This window comes from Gadus macrocephalus, chromosome 4 (assembly GCF_031168955.1).
Source record: "Gadus macrocephalus chromosome 4, ASM3116895v1".
In the NCBI taxonomy this organism is placed as follows: domain Eukaryota; kingdom Metazoa; phylum Chordata; class Actinopteri; order Gadiformes; family Gadidae; genus Gadus; species Gadus macrocephalus.
Genome location: NC_082385.1, coordinates 1,111,752 through 1,124,827, shown reverse-complemented (window position 1 = coordinate 1,124,827; position 13,076 = coordinate 1,111,752).

Genomic DNA, 13,076 nt, shown 5'->3' with positions numbered 1-13,076 from the left:
GGGACCGGAGGCTTGTGGTGCCAGGATGGACCGGAGACTGAGGCTGGAGACCAGGGGCCTGCAGCACCGGACCAGACGGTAACCATCACCAAGCTCATCTGAAACACTAAAAACATCGGGAGTTTAGGTCTGGTTTTGATAATTTTATGACTTTAAATCAGTGCCAAGCTGTGATTTGAGTTCATTCATACGGGGATTATGTAGGAGTCATATGAGCCATTATTGTTACTAGTGCTGCTACGACCGTAGTGGATGAATTGCTGAACACGACAATCTGCAGACGTTGTCTGATTTAAGTGTTTAAATATGTTTAAATTTGTCTTCCATTTTACAAGTGAACCTCAGATGCAGGAGGTGGGGTGTGTTGCGTCCCCAGGTGATTGACTGCTGAAACGAACTGTTTTTGTAACCAGACCAGGAATCCATGTCTGAAGGAGCTGATGGAGGAGCCGTTCTGAAGGAGCTGATGGAGGAGCCGTGCTGAAGGCCCTGCCTGGTGGAGGAGCTGGTGGAGGCCCTGCCTGGTGAAGGACGTCTGTCGTGGGGTAGATGGAGCTTGACTCTGAAGTGATCATCACACTCACTGCCACTTCTCGTAGTATACTGCTACCACAAACTACCGGCGTTTGTACCATATATACCAGACGACTACATCTGTTTTACCACATGTTGAATGTGTTTCTGGAGCAGATGCAAGCTGGTAGGGGAGCCGTGAATCTGGAGGATGACCATCACTCTACCAACAAGGATTGTAAGTTTGTACTAACCAAACGACTGGAAATAAAGGCCTGTGTTCGTTACCTTACATTAGAGCCCAACTACTCCTGTGTTTGTTACATTACATTAGAGACAAACTACTACTGTGTTTGTTACCTTTCATTAGAGACTTTTCTTTGGTTCAGATAATGTTGCATCTTTTGAATATTGAACCTAATCAATGTCCTTGTTTAGTCCGGGCAGACACACCTGAGCTGAACCCGCCCTGAACCTGACATCCTGCTGGTCCCGTCTCCTCAGTTGATCTGAGCCTCGTCCTCCAGAAGACCTGCTGAGCTCAGCAGTCTGAGGCTGATGGATCAATGACCTCCAGTGGGAGTGATCTTCTTTACCCCACATGTACCCGTGTGCTTCCACACGCCTTTCCCTCACGTCTGTCACTAATCTCACTACTTCACTACTCTCTACTGCTTCCCCTTCTTCTTCCTTCTCTGTGGTTCGAACCTTTACACGGAAGGCGCGTCTTCAGCGTTAGGGTTGAGAGTCAGGGTTTAGAGTCAGGGACAGAGCTGGTCAGGGAGGACTGCTTTTACACAAACCTCTTCACTTGCTTTCGGAATGGTGGTGACATTTTGAAAAGATTCATTTGGGAAAATGTTTTCCTCTGCTTTCCTTTACGGAATTGAATTAATCTTCTGTCAAGTGTTTTTGTTTGTATATTAAAATCCCACATTGACTCCTACATGTTTGGTGTGGTTGATTTAATTGTCCTTTAACTTGGTTAATATCAAGCTAAACTCCTGCAATACATTTAATATACATGATTGTTATTCAGCAATGTTCAAATAATCAATTTTGTAAAAATATGAAACCTCCATATTACTACTAAATTCAAGCCTATTCATGTATTTCACAATGTACATACTGCCCCGCAGGCCATTCGCTGCTACTACAACACGTTCAATCCACCAACCCGTCTCACATCAATGTACTATAGCTACGTTGGTTCAAACGGAAAATGTAGTTTGGTGTGAGACTGTTGTCCAGCAGAGGGAGCTGTCATACACCTTAATTATACAGGAATTTCTGTGTATTTACATTTTTAAAATGTTCATGTGCTGGTTTAGTTTGTCTGCAAATAACTCGGCCTCCAGCAACTGGATTGGTCGAAACATATGAAGTGAAAGAAACAAAAGCCCAGTTCACCAGATCTGAGGTCAGCTGCGGTCAGATTTTTGGATCATGAATGTATTGAGTGAATGACGTCTGAGCTAAATATTAACCACCTGGAACTTGGTGCGTTTCCTGGAGCTCAGTAGACGGCAGGACGCGTTTTTACCTGGCCGATTAGGCCCTGAACGCAGACCCTGAACCCAGACATCCCAAACACCCTGTGTTTAATTAGCCCCGAATATAATCTTTGGGTTAAAAAATTAAATAAAAGTACAAATATTTATAATTATTTATAAGTAGCCTAGTCTAGATAGTCCTTCTGGCAGGAGGATGTTTAAAAACGTAACCTTTTTACCACCTCAAGTGAATTGACCTGTCCTGTGTGTGTGTGTGTGTGTGTGTGTGTAAAGTCTGTCACTTGTATTCATCATACTCTGAAATAACTTGAATGGAACTTTAGACATTTGGGGATAAGCAGCACAGCAGTCGGGTAGCTATTTTAAGCTATAATAAACGGTGTATTTTGTTTATTTAGGTGAAGCATTAGGAAAAAATGTCCATGTAAAATAAAGCATAGAAATAATTTTTGCATTTTCCTTTTCCGTCTGGGCTAAGCCCCGGATGTTTATGAAACCTAGAAACACCCCTGATTGAAGCATCTGCAATATGAAGAGAAATTGACTAACCCAAGTGGGACGCAATCCCCTGTTTACATACAGATGTGTTCTCAGTGCGCTTAAATGCTCCTTTACAGTCTGAACCAAAAGTGAATGGTACAATCTAGGAGCCATATTCCTGTATGTGTTGGGGTACTTAGAGATAATACTGATGAACATTGCCAACGTATACACAGAGCATGAGCCCCAGTACGTGAGCATGCTTAAGTTTCTGTATACACTATAAATGGGTCTCCAGACGCTGGCCAATTAGCAAGCACATTCCATGAATCCTTAGTCACAAACACCAAAGCATATTCCAGATGTCTCTCTGACTTTCATCTTTGCATGAGCTTAGTAAACTAGGTGGTCCAGCACTTAACTGTTGATTCAATTCGCTCCCGCCAATTTTTCTTATCCAGTATACTTTAATGGATTGAATATCTGACACTTTTGATTTATGCATGATTGTTTTATTCTATGTTCAATTTATGTTCAATGTTATTCAGAGGAAACCCCTTGAGATGAAACATCTCGTTTTCGAGGGGACCTCACAAAAAAAAACCATACAGACAGACAAAAACTCTCCCTCACACCGAAATAACCCATATCCTCCCCATACAAACCATTCGTTATTGGACAATAAACAGTTACAGTTAGGTTCATTCATCTTCAAATAGACACAGAAAAGGAGTCACACTATCTTAATTTAATTAATATGTTTCTTGTCCATTGCACAAACACTGGCCGATTTGTTAAGATTCCCACAAGGCTAGATTTATAGCCCACAAATCATTGTTAACAGTAGTCTTCCATTCCAGAACAATATGTATTTGAGGTTAAATCAATCCAGTTAAGTTGATTTTATTGCGTCTTTTTGACTCTTTATAGTCTATTCTTTAACTTTTTTTTGAAAAATGTTACTAGCAATCAGTTAGGAGAATACAGGCCTCTTTTAATCATGACTTTTGGTGACAACTGTCAACTATGTTTGTTTTTCTGTATATGTCGGCCGATGTATCTAAAGTATAGTATACGTGTAATAGTCAACCACATTCAACAATTCAAAACCAATCAAGTACGGTAGACAGCTAGGCACCTAGGTATAAAAGTGATATTTAAGAGCATGTCCCTGTTTATTAGAGTTAGGTTTTTACTATGTTCTCCGCCTCATTCTGCTCCAAGTGGACAGAATAAAGATATAAAGCAGGGCCTGTTCATTGTGACTGCTTGGTTCACTCATTAATCGACCACATGCTGAATAGTATATGGGCTGGACATAGAAAAACCTGTGTCTGTGATTGTATCGGTGTGTGTGTGTGTGTGTGTGTGTGTGTGTGTGTGTGTGTGTGTGTGTGTGTGCTTGTACAGTATGTGAGTGTAAGCTTGCACAGTATGTTTTTGTGTGTGTCTGTGTTAAAGCGTGTACAGTATATGTGTTTGTGTGTGTGTGTGTGTAATAGTGTACAGTGTGTGTGTGTGTGTGTGTGTGTGTGTGTGTGTGTGTGTGTGCTTGTACAGTATCTGTGTGTAAGGTTGTACAGTATGTTTGTATTTGTGTATGTGTTTAAGCGTATACTGTGTGTGTGTGTGTACAACATGTGTGTGTGTGTGTGTGTGTGTAATTGTGTACAATATGTGTGTGTGTAATTGTGTACAATGTGTGTGTTTGTGTAATTGTGTACAATATGTGTGTGTGTTTGTGTAATTGTGTACAATATATGTATGTGTGTGTGTGCGCGTGTGTGTGTGTGTGTGTGTGTTTGTACAGTATCTGTGTGTAAGGTTGTACAGTATGTTTGTATTTGTGTATGTGTTAAAGCGTATACTGTGTGTGTGTGCACAATATGTGTGTGTGTGTGTGTGTGTGTAATTGTGTACAATATGTGTGTGTGTGTGTGTAATTGTGTACAATATGTGTGTGTTTGTGTAATTGTGTACAATATGTGTGTATGTTTGTGTAATTGTGTACAATATATGTGTGTGTGTGTGTGTGTGTGTGTGTCACACAGGTCAGAGGTCAGAGGACACCAACCCTCCGGGTGTCCTAATTATGAATTGCATTTTTTTCAGTGAGTCACAGAACATTTAGATTCGCTCATCCATCATTAACCCAATAGGAAAATCCCATGAACAAGACTTAAATTAAATAACGTAGGGTAGGGGGATTTTGGGGGGGGGGGGGGGGGGTTAGGCATAGAAAGAGGAGAGACGGTAAATCAAAGCATTAATGCGGAGCCACAACTTTACGAGAGAGGACCCACTGTAACCATTTTCCGTCATTTGTGATCTATTACGATGTCCAGTATTAAAGCAGAGGATAGGATTCGTGTGTCGGGAATTTTTCCCAGAACAAAAGGAGCTCGTTGGTGTTAACCCGGCAAACCGATGCTCATGCCTTTGGATACCATTAAAGATGTCTGAAATAGATTCTGTGTGAGTCTTGGTCACCACAGAGGCCATGGCCGTGTGCATGGAGGTTATTGAGTATAATTGGCGTGTATTGATATAGTTATTGTTACGCTAGAGTCCCTTTCTTTCTCTCTCTCTCTCTCTCTCTCTCTCTCTCTCTCTCTCTCTCTCTCTCTCTCTCTCTCTCTCTCTCTGTCTCTCTCTGTCTCCATGTCTCTCTCTCTCTCCGTCTCTCTCCCTCTCTCTCTCTCTGTCTCTCTCTCTCTCTCTCTCTCTCTCTCTCTGTCTCTCCGTCTCTCTCCCTCTCTCTCTCTCTCTCTTCCTCTCTCTCTCTCTGGATGAAATGCTGACACAGATGAATGGTGTTGATGACTCTTACATTAACTTCCATAAACCGTTGTACTCTTATGTCAGACTTGTATACAATCCTTACTAAACATAGGGTACCCACTTTCAAGCAGAAAGGGTTCGAACACATTTGTATGCGTGCAATGCAACATGCGCATGTGCAAACAAATGCGATGGGACATCTGTATGGCCGGACGTGCAATGCAACATTATACCAACACCGCAAGCGATCATTTTTAATATACTACTTTTTTACTGCATGATGAGCATGGGGAAATTATAGCAGACAAAGTAAAGTAATACTATTTATGCACTCTCACTGCCATGGCAACTGCTGTCAAATACTGTCCTCTCGTGACTCAGAGAGGTTGCTCAGAGACCGAGTGGGGAACGTTGTTGTTAACTAACTGGGTGCCGTTGTGTGATGCTATGGTTCAATAAAGTCAATGTTAGCAGGAGAGAAAAATAACAGACTGGGATGTGATTAAAGACATTTGTGTTGCTGTGATATTTAAAAAGTATTGCATTTTTTGCGAATTTACAAATCGGCAATTCTGAGTCCTGTGAAGACTAGGGTTAGGGCTAGGGAGTCTCCAGAGAGGAAGTCTCATGCACGAGTCGAGCACGGCGTGATCTACAACCCGTCTGGGAGACGTGAACCAGAGCCACAGCGGTGCTGTAAACCTGACCACAGCGTGGCCCAGGCCATGTTTACCGAGACGCGGCCTCCTCACCCACCGACCGAGCCTCAGGCCACAGCGTGGCCCAGGCCATGTTTACCGAGACGCGGCCTCCTTACCCACCGACCGAGCCTCAGGCCACAGCGTCCACAGCGTCCACAGGGCTGTTGGTGTCGGGTCGCTGGGGTCCAGCGGTTGGCGAGTCAATAACGGTTGTTTTTAATTAGTGCAGAAACCCTGTGGTGTCGTGCCGAGGTTGTGAGGCCCAAAGCCGAAATGCACGGGTTCGATTGCCAAAGTCTGCACCCTGCGTTTGGGGTCCTAAAACCAGGGTGTCCGCGCATCCTTAAAAAGTCTTAGTCTTAAATTCATGTTTCTAAATTTAAGGCCTTGAAAAGTCTTAAATTCGTTCCAAATGTTATATGCTGGTCTTAAATACTGTAACTCAAGGTCTTAAATTTGTCGTTGGACTTTTCAGGAAGGACATATAGAGAGGCTTCTTTCTTGCTAGCTGCATATATAAATGATTATCTGCGTGCTTGCTAGCTAGTCTGCGACGGGGTCATCCCTATGTTCCCCAGGTCCTATGTTCCCCGGGTGCAAATGTTTAGGGTCAGGTTTAGGGTAATGGTTAGGGTTAGGGTTAGGGTGAGGGTTAACCCTAAACCTAACCCTAACCATTACCTATCGGAGGAGAGCCATTCTAACCAATCACAGGCGAATCAGAGGCGAAAAAGGCGGTACTTGCCCCTACCATCCTACGATAAAAAGATTTGCTCACAGGGTCCTATGTTCCCCCGTCACATACAAAGCGGGGAACATAGGACCCGGGGAACATAGGTACGCTCCCGTCTGCGACAATAGGTAGGTGAATGAGTCTCATTGAGTGACACACATGCTATGCTTGGGTTATAATACAGCAGGATCCCCCCCACCATTGCGTGTTTTAGGTCTTAAAATTGTATTCAAGGTGGTATTAAAAAGGTCTTAAAAAGTCTTAAATTTGACTTGCTGAAATCTGCAGATACCCAAAAACAAGATGTGTGTCTCTTAACTTCATTACGTCTGCTAAATAAGTAAATTGCAACAAGTGTGCAAGCACATACAGGGAAGTCTAATCAGATTCTAGGAATGAATTGAAGAAAAGTATTATGAGAGATTGGGACCCTCAGCCAGAAACCTTGCGGAATTGTCAAATAATTTTTTTGGCAGGTCTTAACCTTCCTTTGATCGAAAGACAAAGAATCCCAGCCCAGCTTCCAGGAGCCACCTCACGTCGGTTAATCACCTTGGAAGCAAACTACTCGCACTCATTTAAATGTAGTCTCTGACGGTTCACTGGATTTAAGATAAGCCCATGTATCGAGGGCTAGATTGTGGACACGCACCGGTGCACTATGACAACCGCCTTGAAGTAGGCTAGGAGCTGACTCACGACGAGCCAAACACCTTCCCCGTGTGCTCACAAGACTCTCGGTCAGCCGAGATTCCCTGGGCTGTCGGCGTTTGGATGATGATGAAGGTGATGTCAAGGATCCGTGGTGTGGGTCAGGTTTTTATAACAAAGGCAAATACAGCCTCGATAACTCTCACAAGTGATCAAGATGGAGATGTCTTCTGCATGATGTATATGTTGTGGTTGACGTCAGAGTCTGTGGTTCGTGAAAAAGGCGCCTTCATCATATCCCACCCCATTGAATGTCAACTTGTTTTTATTCTCAATAAATAAAGAAATGCAATTGAGAGAATAGAAGAGACTATATAGTTAGAGCATCTCTGCAGCCCTTTCACGAAACATTTAAAATGTGATTTTGAACTGTGGCAGAACGTGGCATTGGATATTCGGGTATTATGAAAATGAATCAGACATTAGCATATCACCGCTAAAGTCAACATTAATTCCTAAAAAAAATTAAATAACAACGAAACCCTTTTACTAGAAGAGAAGGGAAATGGAAAGTCTTGTTTGAAGGCAGTCCATGTTCATCAGTTCTCAGGATCGTCGTTTATTGCCTGTTTGGCCGAGGGGGGTGGGGGGGGGGGGGTGGATCGCCGAGGCCAGCCAACTGTCATCTGAAATCTAATTTTGATGAAAACTGCTGTCAGCCTGCCTAGTAACCCCAGAATGAAGTGGCAAATTGGAACTACAGAGAGCACATTATTCTCTGTGCGGGTCCTCGCACTCACACACACACAGACACACACACACGTGCACAAGCACGCACACAAGCACACACAACGAAGGAGAGGTGACTGTAAACTCATGGTCCATCTGTATCTGTTACAATGCAGCGCTTCAGAAGCTTCTAGAGAGTGGCTTTGGCAGTGTCAGGGAGCAGGAGGGGAGAGGAGGTATTTTTTGCCTTTTTTTCTTTTCTTTTAACACTCTTCAGCCTCGGCGCCAGGGTGGAAATCAGGGACGGAGTCGAGACGAGGAAAGACCAGGCTGGTGGCGGAACATCGAAGGTCACGGCGAGGAGAGCCGTGCAAGAAAAAAAATAACTCAAACGATTTGAGGACCGAGAGTGTTTGAAGTGAGCGAACAGCGTGCCCGTCTCCCCCCCCTGTGCCACACACTCGCTTCAAAAAACCGTCCCATAATTCAGAGCGGTAGCCGAGCAAACAAGAGTCGCACAAAAAAAAAAGAAGACGGAGGAGGGAAGGGGATTGAAAGCAGGAGTTTGCGTGTTATTGAAGCACCGATCCGTTTGGCGCGGGAGGTCGTGTTTGGTTAGGGCTCGGCGCGCTCAAGCTCCATGGTTCTTAGAGAGGAAGAGGGAGGAGGAACCGCCGGTTCAGATGGATTGGGGGTGGTGGGGGGTGGGGGGGGGTGGTGGGGGGGGGGGGGGTGGGGGGGGGGTATAGTCATGGCCGCTCTGGTCTCTCATCCAGAGAATCTGGAGAAGGAAAACTGGCCACCGAGTAGTCAAACTCTGGCTGAAATATGGCAAGTGTTCCACTGCCCCAGACGAGGAAGGTGGAGTAGGGGTGGGGGTGGGGGTGGGGGGGAGGTTGGAGGGGGCATTAAAAACACATCCTTGTGTAAATACTAGCCTGATACATTGGCCTTGTTCTGTTCAAGGAGCGACGCTGTGTGGCATGTCTCGATGGGAGACGAGATGGCGACCGTCACGTGAGGAATAACACGGTCGGCTAACGCCAACTATGACGGGTTTCATTGTTATCCAGGGGAACTTATGCAGTTTGGTAATGCAGTTAATAAAGACGATATGAATCTCTGCAAAACATACCCACGTGCGCACACACACACACACACACACACACACACGCACAAACGCAACCAAACTCTGAGAGCCACAGAAACAATTACAATATTCGCTTTGTGTTTTATTTTTAGACGCACACACAAGGGATAGGCTTTAAATTCAAATGTGTTTTTTATTTAGTCTGATATTTATTGCTTATTAACTGCCTGTGAAGTTCTCCTCGCTGCTATTGGCACACGCTCAGGAAGTGCTGGCGAGTGTTTGGCTCTCATGACAGCAGAGGTCTGTAACACATGGTTGTCATCGATCAAACCTCTCTCGGGCTGATACGAATGCGCTCGGGGATCGCGACCATATTATCCGTCTGAAGACATTTCGCCGGTCTCCAAGTGTGTGTTGGCGCACGCGAATGATGTTGGACAAATCATGTGAATGTTGAATCCAACAACGGCAGCAAAGTATCCTGAAATTGAACCTGAGATATCGGAGCTTTAAATATTGAATAAATATTTGGTGTGGTGATACAAGGATGAAATATCTTCGCATAAACTGTAATCGAAAACTAGCCTCCAACGTGAAAATGGGTACGAGTTCAGAGGAGGATACAGTCCAAGGGGAGGACTGAAATAGGTCAGAGAGCCAAACTATAACAAGGACCAGACGCAATGTGTAATTGTGTCAGCTTTTTTTGGGACCAATAAAGACTGGCTCAGAAATATGGCGTACAGAACAATGTATGAATGGTGATGAGTAGAGAGGTTAGGGCTCGCTCTGCTTGTGTAGACAGGCGATGACAATTTCTTTGAAAGGCAGTGATTTTTCTTTTACTATCTTCTTCTTTTCTTAGTTAGTTTTCTCAGCGTACATCAATCAGACGCCATGTGGCCTGTATAATACATGGGAACCTAAGGTATTGGGTTTTGGCCCGGAATATATATCAATAAAATAATACAGCCATTCTCAGTAATATATTACACTAAAGCGATACCGATTTATTGTTTCTCTTTCTTCTGACAAATGTACTTATTGTAAGTCGCTTTGCATAAAACCGTCTTCTAAATCTATTAGATGTACTATTCATTATTTGGGATTAATCTGTTCAATAATCCTAAAAGTATAGATATTGTATCCATCGATGCGTTGATAAGCTACGCCTCCTTGGAAGTCACTTCTGATCCAAATATCTGCAAAAATTACCAAACGTAAATGAATATCCAGCTCATGCTGGTCCTGGCTTCAGATATTAGTCCCCTTGGCGATAGACTTCATAGACACACACATGTTTCAAACAGGGACCCATGGATTGGTTCTTGGCAGTAGTAGCAGCAGTCATCATCACCCAGTGGGTGACGATTGCTCCTCTGACCGGTTTGAGCACACTGATGGAAAAGCAAGTCAAGCCGTAACACGCACAACTTGCATCTACATTACAGCGGACATAGAAAAAAACAGGAGATGAATTCCGTAGTCTTCTGTCATGTGCTCGCTCTCACCAGGCCCGACCCTTCATTCCATAAGCACACGACAAAGTGAACCGGCTAACCTCGCCGGTTCGCTCACGTTGCGCTGCAGAAATGAGAAGGCTTTCTGTACTCACTGCTGTGTCACAAAACGCAGTGTACTCCAGCAGCCCAGGGACCACCTCTACGCAGAGCTGTCATACGCTGAGAAGAGGCAGAGAGGTCCCTGGCTTTGCTTTAGTTGTTCCTGAGGCAGGTTGAGACAGTTTCTCTCGCTCTCTCTCTCTCTCTCGCTCTCTCTCTCTTTCTCTCTCTCTATCCCTCGCCCTCTCCCTCTCTTTCTCCATCCATACCTCTCTCTCTTTCTCTCTCTCTCTCCTGCACTCTATCCTTTGCCCTCTCCCTCTCTTTCTCCCCTCCCTCTATCTCTCTCTCTTCTCCCCCCCCTCTCTCTCTCTCTCTCTCTCTCTCTCTCTCTCTCTCTCTCTCTCTCTCTCTCTCTCTCTCTCTCTCTCTCTCTCCCCCCCCTCTCTCTCTCTCTCTCTCTCTCTCTCTCTCTCTCTGGCCACCTACACCTTGACCCGACCCAGACGTTGCCTGGAGCAATGGCAGGCACGTCTTCCCCCGGGGTAAAGTTGGACCGAAGATATCGCGCTGTTCGGACACGTTTGGACGCGTTTGGACAGGGCCAACGAGTACATGATGAAGGAGAGGAGAACGGGAAGAGCTGAACGGTGTTCAGGGGGGTCCGGGGGGTGTGATGAAGGTCGAAGGTCGTCGATCATTGTCTGGAGCGGACTCTTCGGATCCAGAGGACGCCCCGATGTGAGAGAGGCTGAAGGCCAAACAAACGGAGAGCGTTTAGGTGTTAGTGAGCGAAGGAACCGGACACCAGAATGTAAACACCATGAGAAACAAGGGGGCCTGTCCGCCCACGCAAACGCACAAACACACGCATATACAACGATCCCTCTCGATGGCCGACGTCTTTAGTCTTTGGAATGGTCCCCAGAGCGGAATCATTACCAGGAAAAAAATCAAGGAACTCCACAGTGGGCCTTTCTGTGCCGGGCTCCAACATGTGTTTTGTCTTCTCACTGTACCAAGGTTTTGTTTTTTTTTGTCTTCTTCTTTCCTCACATGCCCCTTGCCAGTTGCAAAGACAAGGCCTTGATTCTAGCCCTGGAAATATTTGCCTTATTTCCCATAAGGCCGAGCGGTGGAACGTTAACAATAGCTAATGAGGAGCCATGAGGAGCAGAACCCTGGACCGGGTGGTGGGGTGATGGACTTATCGCTCCTGACGTGTGTAGTACTTGCTTAATGTCATGCCTCTAATCGCATGCGTTTTTCTCCGTAATATTTTAATGTGTTGGCCGGAGTTCTCTGGCATTCTGGGAAACGGTAACCTAGTATGAGATATAATGGGAAAATCATAAAAGATTATGCAGACAAATGTTATAAAGTAAGACCTTTTTATTTATTTGTTGAAACACCCTGATTACAAAAATATGTTCTACAAAGACTAAGATCCGAGGATCGAGGAAACACAGGCTACATGTCATTGAATCATACATGCTCATGGTTGTAATGCGGTATTGTTCCCATGATTTGTGTCTAGACATGCTCCAAGAATGAAGAGCATACTCAAAATTGGTACACCCCTGGCAAAATATAAAGAAACAAACTGCAAATCAGCTCCATAAATCGAACAATGTTATGCAGTAAACTTGCCACCAAGGGCGGGAAAGTAACCATACATCTGAGTTCTTAATAAAGGAACGCGTTGTCCATGTTTTAATGTAGGCCTGGTAGCCTGGGTGTGTGCAGACAGTGCTGCCACCGCATGGCATTGACCTTTGGTTCTGGAGCCTGTGTGTAAATGTCTACTTTGGTGGGCTTGGCTTGACACTGAAGGTACTAAATCTTGTTGTGTGTGTGTTAGTGTGTGTGTGTGTGCGTCCTCTCAGACTTCAAAGTCTCTGAAGGTTGTTTTAGGAGCGGCATCAAGCGTTCAAGCGACCCGGTCGGACCAGGGTCCGGTGGCTCGCCTTGGTTGGGTTTCTGGGAGTTTGTGAGTGGAGGAACCACTTACCAGACCTGAGGACCAGAGGATGTTGGTTTAGAGGTGGAAAGCTAAAATGGACCCCCTTTAAAAACGTCAACAGACAGTGTGCACAGCTCGTTAATCCCATTTTACATGCGTGGAAGTGTGTGTTTGTTCAGGTAATTGGACAAATTATTCAATTTGTCCCCAATTTTGAGAATGATGTTTGTGTAACTGATTTGTGGAAGGACGTTTCCCCGTGAAGAGAAAGAGAGATGGGGGATAATTTAGACTTTTTTTTACTCTTTGGGTTTCAGGTGCTGAAAGAAGGTAAAATAAACCGTCTCAGATTTTTT